The sequence below is a fragment of the Vulpes lagopus genome, chromosome 21 (assembly GCF_018345385.1).
Source record: "Vulpes lagopus strain Blue_001 chromosome 21, ASM1834538v1, whole genome shotgun sequence".
In the NCBI taxonomy this organism is placed as follows: Eukaryota; Metazoa; Chordata; class Mammalia; order Carnivora; family Canidae; genus Vulpes; species Vulpes lagopus.
Window position 1 is genome coordinate 36,869,976 of NC_054844.1, and position 8,294 is coordinate 36,878,269.

The window sequence follows — 8,294 nt, forward strand, 5'->3', positions numbered from 1 at the left end:
AACAGTATGAAGGGTTTGTCAAAAAAAATTTTTTAAAGAATTACCATATGGTCTAATAATTCCACTGCTGGGTATTTAATGAAAGAAAATGAAAACACTAATTGATCTGAGTAGATATATGCACCTCTGTTTATTGCAGCATTATTTATAATAGCCAAATTATGGAAATAACCCAAGTGTCCAGTGATAGATGAATGTTTAAAGATACATACAAAAATAAATTTATTTTAAAAACAAGAGAGGTGGGCGGGGGGTGGGGGTGACAGGCACAGGGAGGGGGCACTTGATGGGATGAGCACTGGGTGTTATTCTATATGTTGGCAAATTGAACACCAATAAAAAATAAATTTATAAGAAAAATAAATATACACACACATACATGCATGCACGTGCACACACACACAAAATGGAATATTACTCAGCAATAAGAATGAAATCTTGCCATTTACAACAACAAGGATGGATCTAGAGGCTATAACCCTGAGTGAAATAAGTCAGAGAAAGACAAGTACCATATGATTTCATATGGTTTCATATATGAAATAAAACAAGGAGAAGGAAGGAAAAACCAGATTCTTAAATATAGAGAACAAGCTCGTGGTTATCAGAGGGGAGGAGGGTGAGGGGATGGGAGAAATCGAGGATGGGAAAAAGAACAAAGTCAGAGGTTTTATACTTCTTGATTTTAAAGATACAGTAACCAATGTGGTACAAGTAAAAAGACATTAAAATCTATTTATATTATATGTATGTTAATTCAATATCAGAAGATCTTGGATATCAAAGTTTGGTTCTATTGTATCTACTAACATTGTCACATGTAACAGTCCATTTCCTATGTGTTTTGAAATTTTGAATTGTGAAATCTTATATGGGGGTTAATCTGTAGAATCCTGCAGAGCCTGAGTAAGGAGACAAGCCCCCATGGGGAACGTGCATTTGCTTTTGCCACGTGTCCTGCGATCCCGTCAAACAAAAACCACTTTAATTCCTCAAACTGGGATTTCCTAGACTTTCAGGCAGTATAAAATTCAGATCCTAAACCTACACGTGGGAAGGCCTTGATTACATTTTTTCCAGGCTAGAGGTTAGGCCATGGTAAGCAAGTATCATTTTCAATTCTCTTTGCCAGCAGGTGGATTTTTTTTTTTTTTTCTAGTTCATTCCCTCCTTCAGAATGCATTTCTGAGGTCCTGGCTGTAGAGGGATCTCTAAGTTCCAATTCCCCATCCTGAATGCTCTAAAACCTCATCCTGCATCTACTGTTCAACCATTAAAATGAAAGCCTGTTGATTATTAGAACTGACAGATGCTCCCTGGGAAGTCAGTGCTGCAGGAAGAGAACTTCAGGATGAACCACACACATTTCCAGCTCCCTCTTTGTTCTTGGCCCCTGGAGATTTTTCTAATATTCTTATCATTTCAGCTATGTGTTTAAAAGATGTTTGTTATACCAATCCATCATTCCCAAGATTTTTGTATTGGAAGGATTTTCAGAATATTTAGTCTAACACATTACCACATATGACTGCAGTAATAAAAAATAAAAATAAGGTTTTTTTCCTTAAATGAAAACATAGAGAAGTCTTAGATCAGGGTCCACTATTGTATGATTTTTATGTTATCTATGTAAACTCCCTTATTTACTTCTGTTAGGTCTTGTTTCCTAGGTTGCTTTAGAAATAAGCTGCTTTAAAAAAAAAAAAAGTAAGCTGCTTAAAGTGCAATGGACATGGGCTCACGAGGACACTGCTACTGGGGGGTGGACTGTGGGGCAGATCGAAACTCCATCTTGTTCAGTGTGTAGACTTGAAAAAAGAACTTTGTGGACTACAGGGAAGTAGGGTAGATGTGAGAAAAGAAAAAAACCCCACCATGCTGCGTCCTTAAGGTCTATAATCAGGAGAAAATACAAGAAACTCAAAGGCTGTCAAGAGGCACAGGGACTCACAAGTTAAAAATACATAAATACTCAGACAACAGAGAAGAATTCCTTAGCACCCCTCTTTATCAAGTATATTTATCTAGACCACCTCCAAGGTTTAATAAGGACTACATCCTCAGATAAATGTTTGTTTTCTGATCTCTTCAGGAAAGAAAACAACTCGTGGAGAATTGAAGTATTAGGCACTGAAGCCAGTTTGTCCATGCCTCAGCCAGGAATGAAAGTCCGGATGGCTAGCTTTAGTATCTCTGTCCCTTTGACTTCTCCTCTGTCCCCACAGCTCTCTACCACAATCACTGTGGAAATAAGTTCATACTCTAACAGGATATGGCAAAAAATTTCCCAGGGGAGAGAGCATTCTAGAGGGCAGCTGTAGACTTTCTGAGTATCTCTTGGGTGTTGAAGGGTTTAGGACAACTCTCTCTAAAGAGGGAAGTAAATGCTGGGCATCCCAAAGATGCGAGTCGGTACAGCTTTTCTGAATTCATAAAATTAATTTACTTTTAGGAAAATAAAAGGAAAGAAAATCAAAGTAAAAATTTCTTTAACTGAGGCTTTGGGAAACTATGGGCCATAGGCCAAGTCTGGCTAGCCACTGGCTTTTAAAAATAAAGTTTTATTGGAACACAACCACAGCCCTCTGTCCATGTATTGTCTATGGTTGCTTCATGCAACAATGACAGAGAAGTTGTGACAGAAACCATGTGACTTGGAAGCCTCAAATATGTATTTCACAGAAACCAGTTTGCTGACCCTTGCCTAAACTCACTATTTCAATCTTCTTTTCTAATCATGATCCAATGTGGCCAAAGATAATGAAGATGTCTCAAAGAAAATTTCCTCACTATTTTGCTAAAGACATCCCAGCCTTTATTTTCTTGCTGGCCTCCACTAGATTGCCCTTTTACTTACTATACCTCTAGCTATGTTTTTCCTATTTCTAAAAGAGAATACATGTAGTATCTTCATCACTAGATTGTCGTGAGAACTGAAGGAGATGGCGTAAAGCGCTCCATGTAGCACTTGACCCATTGTAAGCATTCAGTAAATGGTGGCTGTGATTCAAGTCCACCCATTCATTCAGCACGTATTTACTGAGTTTGTTATGGACTGAATTGTGCCTTCTTCCCAAATCCATATGTTGAATTATTAACCCCCAATCCCTCAGAACATAGACCTTATTTGGAGCTAGGTAATTTTTTACAGTGGTAATCACACTAAAAAGAGTTCATTAGGGTGGACTCTAATCTAATCTGACTGGTGTCCTTATAAGAAGAAGAAATTTTGATACAGACACTTACAAAGGGAAGACAATGTGAAGAAGACACAAAGAGAAAATGGCCATTCACAAGCCAAGGAGAGAGACCTGGAGTAGCTCTTTCACCCATAGCCCTCAGAAGAAACCAACCCCACTGGCACTCTGACCTTGGACTTCCAGTTTTTAGAACAATGAGACAATAAATTTCTATTGTTTGAGTGCTATGGAGTGAGTATGTACCCCCAAATTCTATGTTGAAACCCTAGTCCCCAGTGTGATGGTATTTGGAGATGGGGCCTTTGGGAGATAATTAGGCCCTAAGAGTAAAGCCTCCATGGCAAGATTAGTTCCCTTATAAGAAGAGATGCAAATGAATTTGCTTCCTTTCTCTCTCCCCACCTTGTGAGCACACAACAAGAAGGTCCCTATCTGCAAACCAGGAAGAGGGTTCTCATCAGAAATTGAATCTATGGGCACCTTGATATTGGATTTTCCAGCCACCAGAATTGTGAGAAATAAATTTTGGTAACATACACCACCCAGTCTATGGTATTTTTGTGATAGCAGCTTGAAGGGAGACATTAAGGGACTCGGTCTTTGATACTTCGTTACAGCAGCCCTAGAAAACAAATATAGATTTTAATAAGAAAAACAAATAGTTTAGTAAACTACTTTGGATTAGCAACTCTTCTGAGATATTTGTATTGTGACCTTAATAGTTAAGGTCACAAATATCTCAGATATTTGTATTGTGACCTTAACTATTAAGGAGCAAACCATATGAAAATCTAGGGAAAACTCATTGTAGCTGGAGAAATGGTAAGTGCAAAGGCCCTGGAGCAGGAGTGAGTTTATTATTACAGCTCCTATTTCTTCTGCCTTTTTCTTACCTTGACCATGGGTGATACAGATGTGATGTCTGAAACTTTAAAAACCATCTTGGGACCATGAGGCATAAGGTCAAACACCAACATACTCAACCTAATAAGGATGGGAGAGAAAAAAAGAAAGAACCTGATTACTTCATGGAATCATTAAACAGCTACACCAATACCAACTATCTACTCAGAATTTATTCTTTGAGAAAAATTAATCCCTTTTTGTTTAACACATCATTAATTAGTTTTTCTGTTACTCGGAGCCCAAACTATTCTTATCAGACATAACATTGTACAATGTAGTAAGGATTACTAAACTTTAAAGGTTTTTAATCTGGGAAATGACAAAGTCTGATTTAAGTTTTTAAAAGAACATTCTGTGAAATCAAGAATTATGGAAAATATGGTCATGGAATTCAGAAATAGATCTCTTAAGGCTTTGTATGCTATGATAAACCCAAATTTTATTCTAAATGTAGTAGGAAGCTATATCGGAAATGTCAATATTTATTTGCATTTTCTGGAGGACCTCTTTGGTTGCAGAATTAGGTCAATTAAATGCTAATTATAGTAGCCAGGAAAAATATGATAGTGACTGACAAGGGTGCTATCAGTAAAGACAAAGGAAACTGGAGAGAAAGAACATTGACTACAATTAGAAGGAGAGAAACCTGTTATCTGTAATAGTCATCAGGGTGAAGGATAATGGAGCCCAATGGATTGGGAAACATTTGAGTGTAGTCTTGAATGGAATTCCTAATGAATTGAATGTGCAGTGAAGAGAGGGGAAAACAGGAATTAAGAATAACCCATTTTTTGCCTGAGCAATTAGGTAGATGGAGATGATACGGTTTAGGAGAGGTAGGTATAAATTTAAGAGTTCTGTTTTCATCACCTTTAAGTTTCAGATTTTAATAGGACTTCTAAGCCTTGACTTCAAGATATCAAGTAAGCATTGGATATATAACGGTGGAGTTCAACATTGCTTTTAGACCTAGATATGTAAGTTTGGATTCATCGGCATGCATGCGTAAGACTGGATGTAATCTCCTAGAGAGAGAAATAAGGTGATCCTAAACCACGCTCCGGCACTTGTCAATCATTTGAACATTGACTGGAGGAGGAAAAGGCTCAGAAGGAACTATCATGAGCAAGGAAGTCTACAACTGTGTGCTATTATGGAAGGCAAGAGATGTTTCAGGTGGGAGGCAGGGGGTCATCCATTTCAAATGCTGACAGGCCAGGAAAGGTAAGAAAGAAGGAAACTTGGATTTGTCAAAGTGATAAACCCTGAAGACACAGTTTCAGTGGATTGGTAGTGTCAGAATCCCCATTCAAGTCAGGTGTAAAAATCATTAGCCATAAAAAAGAAGAGATGGTGATCCTGAGCAATCATAATGGGAGAGCTGGGAAAAACACTGGTACTTTGTAGGAGGACTACGTTCTTTCCACTTTTTTTTTTTTTAATTTAACTGTTTTCCCCTGCTCTTTCCCTTTGTGCTATGTGGCCCTCTGAGCTAGCGTCCAAAGCACAGTGAGAAGTGGTCTGGGAGCCATAGGTGTGGTGGTGCAGGAGAAGCAACAGACAACTGTTCTTCCTCTTGCTGCTTTTCTAATTGCGCACTAGCACTCAAAGTTATCTGATCACAGTCAAAAACCATGAATTCTGAATTTTCTGACTCAATTGTGTGTCAAAATCTTCAGCCTAGAATCCAACCTTCATTTCGTTCTTTAATTTACTTAGTTTCTCAAAAGCAGCAGAGAACGAGTTGTATTTGTGTCAGTTTATTTTAATGTATAATGAGTGATTCAAATGATTGCACATCACACATTCAAATTTTGTTGAATGCGTAATCATTTAAATGAACACAGGTGCCACGCTCCTGTGTGCGCCTGGAAAAACCACCCTCTGTGCTTCATGTGGAAAGAAGATGATGTACTTGGCTGTACAAAGCTCATATCTTAATTTCTTTTTAATTTTGTTCTTCCTCAACTGCTTTGTTTTTTCCATCCAGTAAAACATGCTGAATCCTGGGTGTTGTAAGGTGGATATCTGGCCCAATGAGCTAACCTGAAACCATTCTTAAGCACACATGAAAACATCAAACTTGCAAATGTAGAGTATATTTTTAACTTGGATGGGAAAAATTTTAAATCTGTGCTCTTTAAAAATCAGCATTTTCAGGAAGGTATGAAACCCTGGAAACAAGAATGAAAGAAATTAAATTATCCTCTCTGATGATGCTCCTGTGAGGTAGAAATAATGGCACTGCAAGTTCTTTTATGTCACTCCTGACAGTTTAGTATCAATTCTCCCAGGCAAGCTAATGTAATCAACTCTGGCATGTTTCACTGTAGAGCTGACTATTATGGCATTATTAATATGACCATGTTATTTCATAATTAACTTACCTTTTATTTTTCAGACAGCAACTATACTTAGTAAAATGAAAGCATTTGGGGTTTCTCTAAATAGGCTCCAGAACTGTTGATACACACCTATCACTGCATCAGTCGAAGCTCACATATAGGACACAATTCATTCTCACTACCTAACCTGGTGCAGTCACTATGGGGGAAGTCAAGTGTCTTTGTACATTACCATAACTAAGTATCATCAAAGAAATTCTTAAAAAAAAAAATTCTTCACCTCTAATCACCTGTTACACCTGAATGTTAAGCATTAGCTAAGAAAGCAGGGCTTGTCACAATGAGGCATGTGGACCACTTTCACTGTGCTCACTCAAAGGGCTTATTAGAAAGTATGGGTTCCTGCTTGCTACCCCACTTAATCAAATCTTCGGAGGGAGCTGTGGCATTGGCATTTTTAATAGGCATCCCAAGGGTACATATGCCCTCTAATGCTTAGAAGCCAATGAATTAAACTTTTCTATTAGCTGTTTTTCCACATGTGATACCACTTGCTTGCCATTGAACCACTTCCAGAGTGTGTGTGTATAATATTGGATCCTACTATCTCACAATTAGGATGGGTGACTAGGTGACCAGTCAACACCTCTTTCTTGGCAATGCTGCTTTCATAGACTCTGCAAAAGTCAGTAATGTATTTAGTGGTCATGTGCCATCACACCCATCCAAACTGATTAGGCATGGGATGGACATCTGGCCCAACTGGAGTCAATTAGAGCCTCTCCTTTCATTTATACCAAGATAGCAGAACTGTAGTAATTAGTGGTAGACATCCGAGCTGGAGAGTCAGGTACACCCTTAAGGCTGGGAGTTTGGGGACTGTGTGCATGAGCACACACACAGAACCAGATCACAGTAAAAAAAAAAAAAAAAAAAAAAGCAGAGGGTAAAGCAGATGTCTCGAAAGAGTAGAAATGAAATACACTGTGGCAAGAAAGAGAAGCTAAGCACGGGCAAGAGAGAGATGGCAAAGAATGGCAATCTTGGTTCCCGAGGACTTCCCAGTTTATAATTCCAACCCCTCATAATATTCAGCTACACTTCCAGTTCTTACATTCCATTTACTTAACGTGATGTTCATGGTTTCTGCTCTTTGCAACCAAATGGCCCCTAAATTCAACAGGGAATTTTTGCTTTTCGGTCTTCACGATAAACTAAAAGAATTCCTAATCTATTACCAGGACCTTCCTGCTAGGTTAGTAAAAAAAGAAAGGGGGGGGTGGAGGTAAACTCCTGTTTTCTTCCTTAGAAAGCTGCTCTTTTATGCTGCTAAGCAGAGTACAATTAAAGACACAAAGCAAAATGCTGAATACGTGGGCTGCAAGGCCACTAGCCAGAGTAGCTGTCTTTTATGGTTCCCTGCCCTGCCTTTGAAAAAGATGAGGAACAAAACTGGGGGTGGGGGGGGGGACTTCAGTTGTCTTCAAGGGTCATCTATCTGCTTGTAAGCCAACAAACACATTCGAATCTTGAAACCCTGCAGCTGAGATCAACTAAAAATTTAAAAAAAAAAAAAAAAAAAAACCACAACCACAACAACAAAAACAAAAAAACCACTCACAAAACTCTGAAATCTTTGCTTAAAAAATAAACAAAGGGAAAAAGCTGCCAGCGTTGACAGCGGCCAACACCTGGCTGGCTTGCTAATGGAGTGCTGGGAACTCAGGCTTCCGTCCACTTACTGTGATCATTAAGCAGAGAAGAGTTTTCATTTCCCCTCCAGACTCCAGCGATTGGTGGAAGGGTCTGAGAAGAGCAGCACTCTGCTCTCCCCCATCCACTC

The 8,294-nt window shown here is 38.7% G+C and overlaps 1 long non-coding RNA gene across 1 annotated transcript in view; it reads right to left on the reverse strand.

Annotated features, from left to right (window-relative positions):
• The window catches only part of LOC121479833, a 70,321-nt gene extending 62,053 nt beyond the window's left edge, over window positions 1–8,268 (reverse strand). The window contains exons 1-2 of the long non-coding RNA XR_005984825.1: window positions 8,194–8,268; window positions 4,094–4,184 (exon numbers count right to left, since the gene is read on the reverse strand). This is a non-coding gene — a long non-coding RNA (uncharacterized LOC121479833). The remainder of the gene's footprint in view (window positions 1–4,093; window positions 4,185–8,193) is intronic.
• Between the last annotated feature and the right edge of the window lie 26 nt (window positions 8,269–8,294).